This window comes from Bison bison, unplaced genomic scaffold (assembly GCF_000754665.1).
Source record: "Bison bison bison isolate TAMUID 2011002044 unplaced genomic scaffold, Bison_UMD1.0 scf7180017864233, whole genome shotgun sequence".
NCBI lineage: Eukaryota > Metazoa > Chordata > Mammalia > Artiodactyla > Bovidae > Bison > Bison bison.
Genome location: NW_011494805.1, coordinates 1,499,025 through 1,510,198, shown reverse-complemented (window position 1 = coordinate 1,510,198; position 11,174 = coordinate 1,499,025).

Sequence of the window (11,174 nt, the reverse complement as noted above, 5' to 3'; positions counted from 1 at the left end):
TTTTCTTTTCTTTAGGTATGCTGCTGCTGCTGCTAAGTCGCTTCAGTCACGTGCAACTCTGTACGACCCCAGAGACGGCAGCCCACCAGGCTCCCCCGTCCCTGGGATTCTCCAGGCAAGAACACTGGAGTGGGTTGCCATCTCCTTCTCCAATGCGTGAAAGTGAAAAGTGAAAGTGAAGTCACTCAGTCGTGTCCAACTCTTCGTGACCCCATGGACTGCAGCCTACCAGGCTCCTCTGTCCACGGGATTCTCCAGGCAAGAGTACTGGAGTGGGGTGCCATTGCCTTCTCCCCTTTAGGTATGAGCAAGCCTTAATAAGGTATTCCCAACAAGCACAAATGCAAGGTTAGTTTAAGAAAGCAATACAACCTCAGCATGGTCCACTCTTTCTTAGGATGCTCACCCTTGGAAGCCAGATGCCATATTGTAAGGAAACAGGGAACAAGACCCAAGGAAAGTCCAGGTGGAGGTGTCCTGGGCAAGAGCCCCAACTAAGGTTCCAGGCAACAATGAGCATCAGCTGGCAGATGTGTGTGAAGGAGCCCACAGGTGACCCCAGTCCCACCTTCAAGCTGCCCTGGGCGTTGCTCAGTAGAACACAGCCAACCTGTCTTTCCCAAGCCACGCCTGCTCCCTTTGCAGAGGCAGGAGCAAAATAAACGCTGTCGCTTTAAGCCACTGCATGTGCATGTTCAGGCGCTCACTAATAGACAACCAGGACAGGCACTGAGCCCACAAGCAAGAAGACACAGCTTCTTCCTTCAAAGAGGAGTACAGTGAGTACACAGGGACAGTGTGACCTACTAAGAAAAGGTGTGGACTTCGGAGTCATAGTCCAAAGTCTTAATCCTGTTTACTGCCAAACACCTCCCTGAGCTCTGCTTTTTCACCTGGAAAATCAAGGTAAATAACAACCCTTGCCTTCAAAGGATTGCTCTATACCCTAGCAAATCACCCCCCTGCCTTGAGTCTTACCTCTCTATTTCTTTCAGATGCCAGAGACAGAGGAATCCACCTGAAATGCAGATGTGATCCTGGGAACTTCTCTCTGTCTGCCCACTGCCCACTCCCAAGAGGAAACTTCTGTTTCTCAGCCTTGCTTTCAGGGCCCTCTGAGACCTGGTCTTCCACCTTCTTGGCCCGGAAAACCCAAAACCAAACCACATAATGAGTCTTGTGAGCAAGCCACTACCTCTGAGCATTAGACCCTGTACTTCAAACAACACAGCAGACGTGGGAAGAGTCCTTTGATTGGTAATGCTGAGGCATGTTCTGTACCCTAGCTGGAATGAGGCTGAGAAAGCAAGGATACGGCAATCTAGAATTTGAGAGTGGGAAGTGGGCTCTGGCCTCTCACAGGGCAGGAATTCCCTAGATGCAGAAAGACACTCAGAGAGTTGGCGTCCGATGAAGTCCACTGCAGAACTGTTACAGGAGCTTCAACCAACTCAGCCACCCACGTGGATGACACTCCCTGGGGAAAAGAGGAGAACTTGAACAAAGCTCAAAGGGGGTGCCCAACTAACTCTGCAACACTTGGGGATTTAGGCAAAAGTGAAAGTTCTCCGTTTCAGCTGGCAGCAGACTGCTGCTCGGTGGGTCTCCTGTTCAGCGGGGCAGGGAGCCCTACGGGAAGTCCTCCAGCTGGCGTCTGTGTGAGAGCTTGGCTCAAGTGGCACCGAGTGTCTCACCTCTGTTCATGGAAAGGCTACTGTGGAGCTGTCGCTACAAGCAGGATTCTGCTGTTGGCAAAGCAGGGACAGCGGCTCACCCAGCCCTGAAGGGAGTGATAACCGAAACAGAGTCCCTGGCGCACAGAAGATGTCTCTCGGGGAGTTTAAGGATGAGCAGAAAAGGGAAAATTGACACGAGACTAGAATTCCTTAAAATGAAGTGGGAGCTTGAAACTAGCAAGACTGGGATATTAGTGTTAAAATCCAACATGTCAGAAACACATGGATCACATATGCAACTGCAGAAACATCTGGCATCTTACTTCTGGGACCAGAGCTCTTAGGAAAAGGAAGAAAGAGCGCTCTGGCTAAGTGGTTTCCTTTTTCCTCCTACAGAGCACGTGAGGCAGCCTTCCTAGAATGCTCTGCCTACATCCTCAGGTTTGTAAAGTTGTTTTCTTCTAGACGTCCAAATCTCAGCAATCAAGACACATGTTGAGAGGGGTCTGCTTCGATGCCTCAGTGGATAACTGCTGCGCCTTCCCCTGCCCCAGCGACTCTGATCATATGACTCATTCTATTGTCTTCAAAGAATATAAACCTAGATAAATTCTTAACACTTATTTCTTGTTACGTTTATTGTCCATCCCCACGTAAACATTTACCAAACGTGGACTCCATGAGAAGAGTGGTTCTTGATAACTTATGTTGTTCCTGATAAATTCCTAGAGGCTTAGAACAATAACTGGAGCGTACAGAAGGCGGGCAACAAAGCCCTGTCAAATGAAGAGGAGGGTGGGCTCCTCAGAGTTAAGGCTATTCAGTATCACACAAACATTAAAACTGCAGGTCTGTCTTTATTTCAATTCAAACAACTGTCTCTCATTATTAAAAAATCTCTGTATAAAATCCTCTACACCTTTTCTGCCTAGGATATTCCTCTTCCCAACTGCACCCCCTCCCCCAATTCCTATCCAGACACATACTCTACCTGCTTAATTCCTTCCCAATCCTTCTGGTCCATCCAATCTTTCACAAAGGATGAGAGAAGCCAGGGCTCAGAACCAACATAAACAGCAAATGAGAACAGGAGGGCATCTGAGGACAGGAGAGGCACAGGAGAACGTCAGTCTACCAAGACAGATCACCCAGGAGCCAAACCCAGGATGCGTGAATTATACTACAGCTGGGTAAGAGACAAAGAGAAAGATAAAAGAAACGAAATCACTCGGGTCAGCTCCCATAGTGTTAAATGAAGTGGGACCCCATGCGTTTCTGGAACTAAGTCTAAAGACTTCACTTTCAATCTCTGTCTTGCCAAGGATGGCCTTCTGAGGGGCGAGGCTTCATCCCATGAGATGACAGAGAGAGGATGGTGGAGGAGAAATCTGAGCATGGGCTTCAGAGACAGACAGAATCGGGCTTGAGTCCTTTAACCTTTCCAAACAAGGCTGTTCTTGTGGCTTAACTGCTGAGTCGTGTCTGACTCTTTGCAACCCATGGACTGTAGCCCACCAAGCTCCTCTGTCCATGGGACTTCCCAGGCAAGAATGCTGGAATGGGTTGCCATTTCCTTCTCCTCCAAACAAGATAAATTCTCAGAGAATAACTTTTCATATATAAAGAGCTGCTATTTGGCCTCTTAGAGACTCAGTCTGGAAAGAATCAATCATAACAACACTATCTGACTCATGGGATTATTTTGAGGGTTAAATAAGTTAATGTACATAAAATATATAGTGCAGACCTCTGTTCATAGTTAACTACTATTCAGTCATTCATTCAACAAATATCTATATTCATTACTATCAATACTGTCTATCTTCTTAAAGTAGTTGAGCTACCCAGTTGACCCCAGATAATAATATCTATTGTTCATTTTGCCAGGTACTGTGCTAAGCACTTACCAAACAAGATCGATTTTTTTTTTCAAAACAACCCTATGAGGAAGGACTATTATCATCACATATTACAGATGAAAAAAAGCTAGAAGTAATCCAAACAAAAGACCATGGATAACCCAGATAATTTAAGCCCTCACTGAAGAGGTTAATACCTCACCTGAAAGATGAGCAGGAATCTTGGTGTCGATGGACCAAAGACTTGCTACTTCTTCCAACACTATAGTTTTTCCTTGAATACATTTTTTCCCTTTTTTGGAAGGATCTCTTGCATGGTGGGATGTTGAAACCTGGAACTAGGACCTCAGAATTCCTTCTCTATGTTTATCCCAGGAATTGCAGTACATCCCAAACTTAATTAAGACAGAGACTTAAAAGAACAATAACACCTGACTCATTGGTCTGTTTAATTTCATAGTTCAGCTTTTTTGCATTTCATTTGATTTTTGCTCTGCCTAATGAACTTGATAGATCTGAACCAGGCTGTGATGTTTGTTTCAGTATCTCCTTAAGGTTTCAAATGATACTCATAAACTCATAAAACATTAGATCTGAAGTGGACCTTGCTGCTGCTGCTGCTAAGTTGCTTCAGTCGTGTCCGACTCTGTGCGACCCCATAGACGGCAGCCCACCAGGCTCTCCCATCCCTGGGATTCTCCAGGCAAGAACACTGGAGTGGGTTGCCATTGGAGATATATATCTAATGCAGTGATTGACAAATTACTCTGGGAAAATGAAGGGATCCTTTCTCTCTAAGCAGAGTTGTTTCACTTTGGTTCACAGACTAAATTTCCCTTTTATGTTTCTTTGAAATCAAATTCCACTGAGAATGTGTGCATGTGTGTTTGCTTGTTTCTATTAAACTACCGAGCTGATCCAGTAAGAAAACTGTAGTCAGCTGCTTTCATTCATGTATTCAATATAGCCACAGCCGATGCTGGAGGTTCTGTAAGCCAGTGAAGAAGAAAAAGATATGGTCTCTGCCTCAAAGAGCACACTTTCTAGTCAGAAAGGCAGTCATACAGCGATAACCACATTCAACGGGGGCAAGGCCATAGTAAAAGCTTGAAAAGGGGACTGTGAGAACATGGTGGAGAGGGAGTCAGGCCAGCCTTTGGAGAGCATGGCACCTAAAACTGAGTCTCAGAAATGGGACAAGAGAAGTAGAATTCCAGGCAAAAGCTGTAGGAAAAGCTAGCAAACAGAAAAATAAAAAGCTTAGAATGGAAGATAATTATTGATAAAGCTGGACTTTGAGATGCATTGCATATGATAGGTACTCAATAAATGGCTGGAAAACTAATTAACTAATTAATTCATCTAGAAGAAATAGACCATAAAAGAGATAAAAGTCATTACTTGAAGGGACTCATGGACCTAATCAAAAATTTAGATTTTATTCTCTAAACCAGGAGTGGAAAATGTGTAAATCTAGAAGAATATTATAGGAAATGTGCACCAGTAAGATGAGCCAGGTATTTTAAAAAGTACTTATTATGGAGACTATACCCAAAGTACCTGCCTTATTCGGGTACTATATAAGGTCAGTATCAGATCAGATCAGATCAGATCAGTCGCTCAGTCATGTCCGACTCTTTTCGACCCCATGAATCGCAGCACGCCAGGCCTCCCTGTCCATCACCAACTCCCGGAGTTCACCCAGACTCACGTCCATCAAGTCAGTGATGCCATCCAGCCATCTCATCTTCTGTCGTCCCCTTCTCCTCTTGCCCCCAATCCCTCCCAGCATCAGTCTTTTCCAGTGAGTCAACTCTTCGCGTGAGGTGGCCAAAGTACTGGAGTTTCAGCTTTAGCATCATTACTTCCAAAGAAATCCCAGGGCTGATCTCCTTCAGAATGGACTGGTTGCATCTCCTTGCAGTCCAAGGGACTCTCAAGAGTCTTCTCCAACACCACAGCTCAAAAGCATCAATTCTTTGGTGCTCAGCCTTCTTCACAGTCCAACTCTCACATCCATACGTGACCACAGGAAAAACCATAGCCTTGACTAGACGGACCTTTGATGGCAAAGTAACGTCTCTGCTTTTGAATATGCTATCTAGGTTGGTCATAACTTTCCTTCCAAGGAGTAAGCGTCTTTTAATATCATGGCTGCAGTCACCATCTACAGTGATTTTGGAGCCCAGAAAAATAAAGTCTGACACTGTTTCCCCATCTATTTCCCATGAAGTGATGGGACTGGATGCCATGATCTTCGTTTTGATGTCCAATACACAATCCTGGCCCTTATGCTGTACATTTAATGAAAGTCAAAGTGTTAGTTGCTCAGTCATTTCCAACTCTTTGCAGCCCCATGGACTGAAGCCCGCCAGACTTCTCTGTCCATGGGATTCTCCAAGCAAGAATACTGGAGTGGGTTGCTGTTCCCTTCTCCAGGGGATCTTCTCAACCCAGGGATCAAACCCGAGTCTCCTGCATTGCAGGAGGATTCTTTACTGTCTGAGCCACCAAGGAAGTCCTCACAAATAATGCAATGACTGCCTCCACTCATGTACCAAATACAAGGCACTCACAGAGGCTTGTATAAGTGCTTACTTAATTCCATCTGAAGAAAGCAGGAAGGTATTACTAATGAAGTTATACTTGAGATGGACTTGAGGGATGAGTAGGAGCTCGTATCTCTATTTCCAGCTACATTCAAAGGCCCTTCAATTCAATCAGGCTGGTCTCCGCAGTGTTTCACAACACTCCACACAGTTACACCCTTTCTCGAGTTTTTTACGTTGCCCAGTGTGCTCTGCCTGGTGGCTCAGGCCATAAAGAGTCTGCCCATAATGCAGGGGATCCAGGTTCGACCCCTGGATCAGGACAATCCCCTGGAGAAGCAAATGGCAACCCACCCCAGTATTCTTGCCTGGAGGATCCCATGGATGGAGGAGCCTGGCAGGTTACAGTCCATGGGGTCACAGAGTCAGACACAACTGAGTGACTTCACTTTCATTTTCGTTTTTTGCCCTGCCTGCATCCTTTACTTATTCAGTTCCTAGCACCCTTTAAGGCCAATGTAGGTCCTCCTCGTGCACAAAATCCATGAAGACTTCCCAGGCATCAAATGTTAACTGAGAACGTACCAGGGGCAGACACTATGGGAAGGATGACAGACATTTAGGACCCAAGTGCAGAAGTGCTCAGAAAAGGGCATCTTACGATCCCGGATAAGAAGCTCATCAGTTTGAGAACCAAGAGTTCATGGGCAAGGGAAATGATTACAAGCAGATCTTTTAGCTTCTGTTTTCCTTTCAGTTTTTGAGGAAATGAAAGAGTCATTTTAGAGTCATTTTAGAGTCTCGGCTCTAAAATGGAGACTTATCTTCAAGATCATTATGGTCCCTTTCAGTTCGAAGACTAACTGTGATTTTGTGAAGCAATTTGGTCTCTTTGTTATATTTCCAGTAGGATTTCCACACATGCTTTCAAAGTCTTTCTTATGTAATAGGAGTAGAAAGATCACAAATCCATGCTAGTAGTATGAAAGGCTCTTCTCTGTGCCATTATAAATGCCATGTAATTCCTACCCTGGATTTAGGATATTCCACAGGTCACAAATTCACTGTAATAAAGTTGGCTATCATTTTGCTCCATTGCTACTTTGGTCACCTCCTGTCACTCTAAGAACAGAGTACCTATAGTTCCTTTTCTGAACTTTTAAAATTTCATGACAGGGAGAAAACAGAGGGCAGGTGGAGTTCAGATCCTGACTATTAAGATTATAGAAACACTGCCTATGGAAAACAAGGAATCCATAAAATTATACCAAAGTAAGACTGCAGCCATGAAACCACAAGACAATTGCTTCTTGGCAGGAAAGTGATGACAAACCTAGACAGTGTGTAGAAAAGCAGAGACGTTACTCTGCCAACAAAGGTCCATATAGTCAAGGATATGGTCGCCCCAGTGGTCATGTATGGTTAAGAGCTGGACCGTAAAGAAGGCAGAAAACCAAAGAATTGATGCCTTCGAACTGTGATGCTGGAGAAGACTGCTGAAAGTCCCTTGAACAGCAAGGAGATCAAGCCAGTCAATCTTAAGGGAGATCAACCCTGAATATTCACTGGAAGGACTGATGCTGAAGCTGAAGCTCCAGGATTTGGGTCATCTGATGTGAACAGACGACTCACTGGAAAAGTCCCTGATTCTGGGAAAGATTGAGGACAGAAGAAGAGGGCATCAGAGGATGAGATAGCTGGATGGCATCACTGATACAATGAACATGAATTTGGGCAAACTCCAGGAGATGGTGACGGACAGGGAAGCCTGGTATGTTGCAGTCCAAGAAGCCCCAAGGAGTCTGACACAACTGGGCGACTGAACAACAACAACAATAATTGGAAAAGAGTCATTTTATGTTATTTCAGTTATTTCAAATCATTGATAAGGGATTGCTTGTATTTTATCAACTTTCACTTTGCGCATTCAGTTTGTCTCATTTCAATGTGCCATATTAGTTGTACTCTCAGTTATAAGCAAAATAACCAACTCAGGTTAGATTTAAGTAAAAAGCAAATCTACTGGAAGAACATTAAGGTACTCATGAACTCCAAAAAAGTGGATAATGGGGAAGAACCAAACCAACTCCAGGGACCTCAGCCATGGGACTTTATGGACCTTCACACAAAACTTCCTTAATCTGCCTGTAGCTCCTGTGACTTCCAGGCTGTATGCTCACCTTCCCACAAGACAGTAGGAGAGAGCATCGTTTGGACAGAACTGGGTCAAAAGTCCTGTTCAGACAGAATCAGCTATGACAAAACAACTTCTGTTATAAGAGTGGCATATTATGAACATGACCACGAGGACCCATCCTTGTAGAAGAGGGACAAACTTCACAGAAGGGGGAAATGTTGGGATCTGAGAAGCTACGCCTGTTGCACGTACCTTATTCTGCTGTGTTTTTTTTACATTCATTCTCCCTCCTCCTTAAACCCTCTACCCCTATGTACCAATATCTACATATCACTGTATAAAATCATACCTTGAGCGGGCTCCATATGTCCTGCTACGTGTATACGTTTTATACAAAATTAAAATGATGAAAGGGCAGAAAAAATGGTCTTCTGTTACTTTAAAAATTAAAATGAATGCAATTCAATTTGATTGTGTGCACTGTATAAAGTCATCATAGCTCAAATAAAATATTCCATACACAGAGACTAGCCCATTAGATGCTATCTGTGTTAATATAACTTTTATTTTGACAATCGCAGATATTCTTTCTTGATTGTTAAGGATGTTCTGGAGCTCAGAAGTAAACCCATATGCATATGGCCAATTAATTTATAACAAAGGAGCCAAGAATATTGTTAGTGTTGTTTTTCAGTCACTAAGTCATGTCCAACTCTTTGTGACCCCATGGACTGCAGTACATCGGGCTCCTCTGTCTCCACTATCTCCCAGAGTTCACTCAAATCCATTGACTCAGTGATGCTGTCTAACCATGGATTCCTCTGTCACCCCTTTTCCATTTGCCTTTAGTCTTTCCCAGCATCAGGATCTTTTCCAGTGCATCAGCTCTTCACGTCAGGTGGCCAGAGAATTGACTTAAAGCTTCAGCTTCAGCATCAGTCCTTCCACTGAATATTCAGGGTTGATTTCCTTCAGAGTTGACTGGTTTGATCTCCTTGCAGTCCAAGGGACTCTCAAGAGTTTTCCCCAGAACAATTCAAAAATATCAATTCTTCATTCTCAGCCTCCTTTATGGTCCAACTCTTACACCTGTACATGTCTACTGGAAAAATCATAGCTTTGATGATATGGATCTTTATCAGCAAAGTGATGTTTCTGCTTTTTAATATACTGTCTAGGTTTGCCATAGCTTTCCTTTCAAGGACCAAGCATCTTTTAATTTCATGGCTGCAGTCACTGTCCACAGTGATTTTGGAGCCTAAGAAAAAAATCTGTCACTGCTTCCACTTTTTCTCCTTCTATTTGCCATGAATTGATGGGATTGAATGCCATGATCTAAATTTTTTTCATGTTGAGTTTTAAGCTAGCTTTTTCACTCTCCTCTTTCACTTTCATCAAGAAGCTCTTTAGCTCCTCTTCACTTTCTGCCATTAGAGTAGTATCATCTGCGTATCTGAGGTTGTTGATATTTCTTCTGGCAACACTGATTCCAGCTTGTGATTCATCCAGCCCAGAATTTCACATGATGTACTCTGCACAGAAGTTAAATCAGTAGGGTGACAATATAAAACCCTGACATACTCCTTTCCCAATCTGGAACCAGTCAGTTATTCCATGTCCAGTCCTAACTGTTGTTTCTTGACCCACATACAGGTTTCTCAGAAGACAAGCAAGGTGGTCCTGGTACTCTGGTCTGGTATTTCCACAGTTTGTTGTGATCCACACCGTCAAGGGTTTAACATAGTCAATGAAGCAAAAGTAGATATTTTTCTGGAATTCTCTAGACTTACTATGGTGATTGCTTCACAATGAGTACAAATATTAAGTCATTATGCTGCATACTTGAAACTAGTATAATTTATACTGTTAATTGGAATCTCATTAAAATATTTTTAAGAAATGTTTGGTTCATTTTCTAAAAGTAAAATCTAGACATTCATCTATGCCAGATATTCTGGAAGACAAAGGATACATATAGTATGCATGTCCTGTATGCGCCTTTCAATAATTTGTGAAGGAGGTTTGATGATCTTTTCTAAATCTTTTCTCTATCCCTAACTAAGGTATGTGTATACTTTGCTTCTTGAAAGTTTAATATTCCTTTGCTTCCTGGATATTAGATTATAAGATTTTCCATTTTCAAACTTATCTTTTGCTGCAGTCCTGACAAGTGAGGGAAATATTCCAAAGCTCTTTTTTCTTTTCTACACATTTATTAACTTACAGAACTCAAGGATATATCTGCCACCTCTCAGCCAAGGCTGCCAAGTCTATCCTGAAAACTACCTCATGTTTTAGTCTACCATCTCTACAGAATTCTTTTTTATTTTTCAATTTTATTTATTTTTTCCACTGTAGGAGGCAGCATATGAGATCTTAGTTTCTCCCCCAGGGATGGAAACTTTGCCTTCTGCACTGGAAGCACAGAGTCTTAACTACTCCACTGCCAGGGAAGTCCCTAGAATTCTCTTTTTATGTCTCATTCACACTGAAAGAGCAATATTATCAATCGAAAACCATCAATATGCCACAAGCCAGATTATCTTCCTATGTTCACTTTGAAATTACAAGTTATAGTGTTTTCCCAGTCTTGGGACTATTCCAATGCCTTAGAACTCATTGAATGATTTTTGTATCAAATTGCTCAATTCTAATGATAAATAGGCCTGCAGAGAACATCCGCTGGATCATAGAAAAAGCAAGAGTTACAGAAAAACATCTATTTCTGCTTTATTGACTATGCCAAAGCCTTTGACTGTGTGGGTCACAATAAACTGTGGAAAATTCTGAAAGAGATGGGAATACCAGACCACCTGATCTGCCTCTTGAGAAATCTGTATGCAGGTCAGGAAGCAACGGTTAGAACTGGACATGGAACAACAGACTGGTTCCAAATAGGAAAAGGAGTTCGTCAAGGCTGTATATTGTCACCTTGCTTATTTAACTTATATGC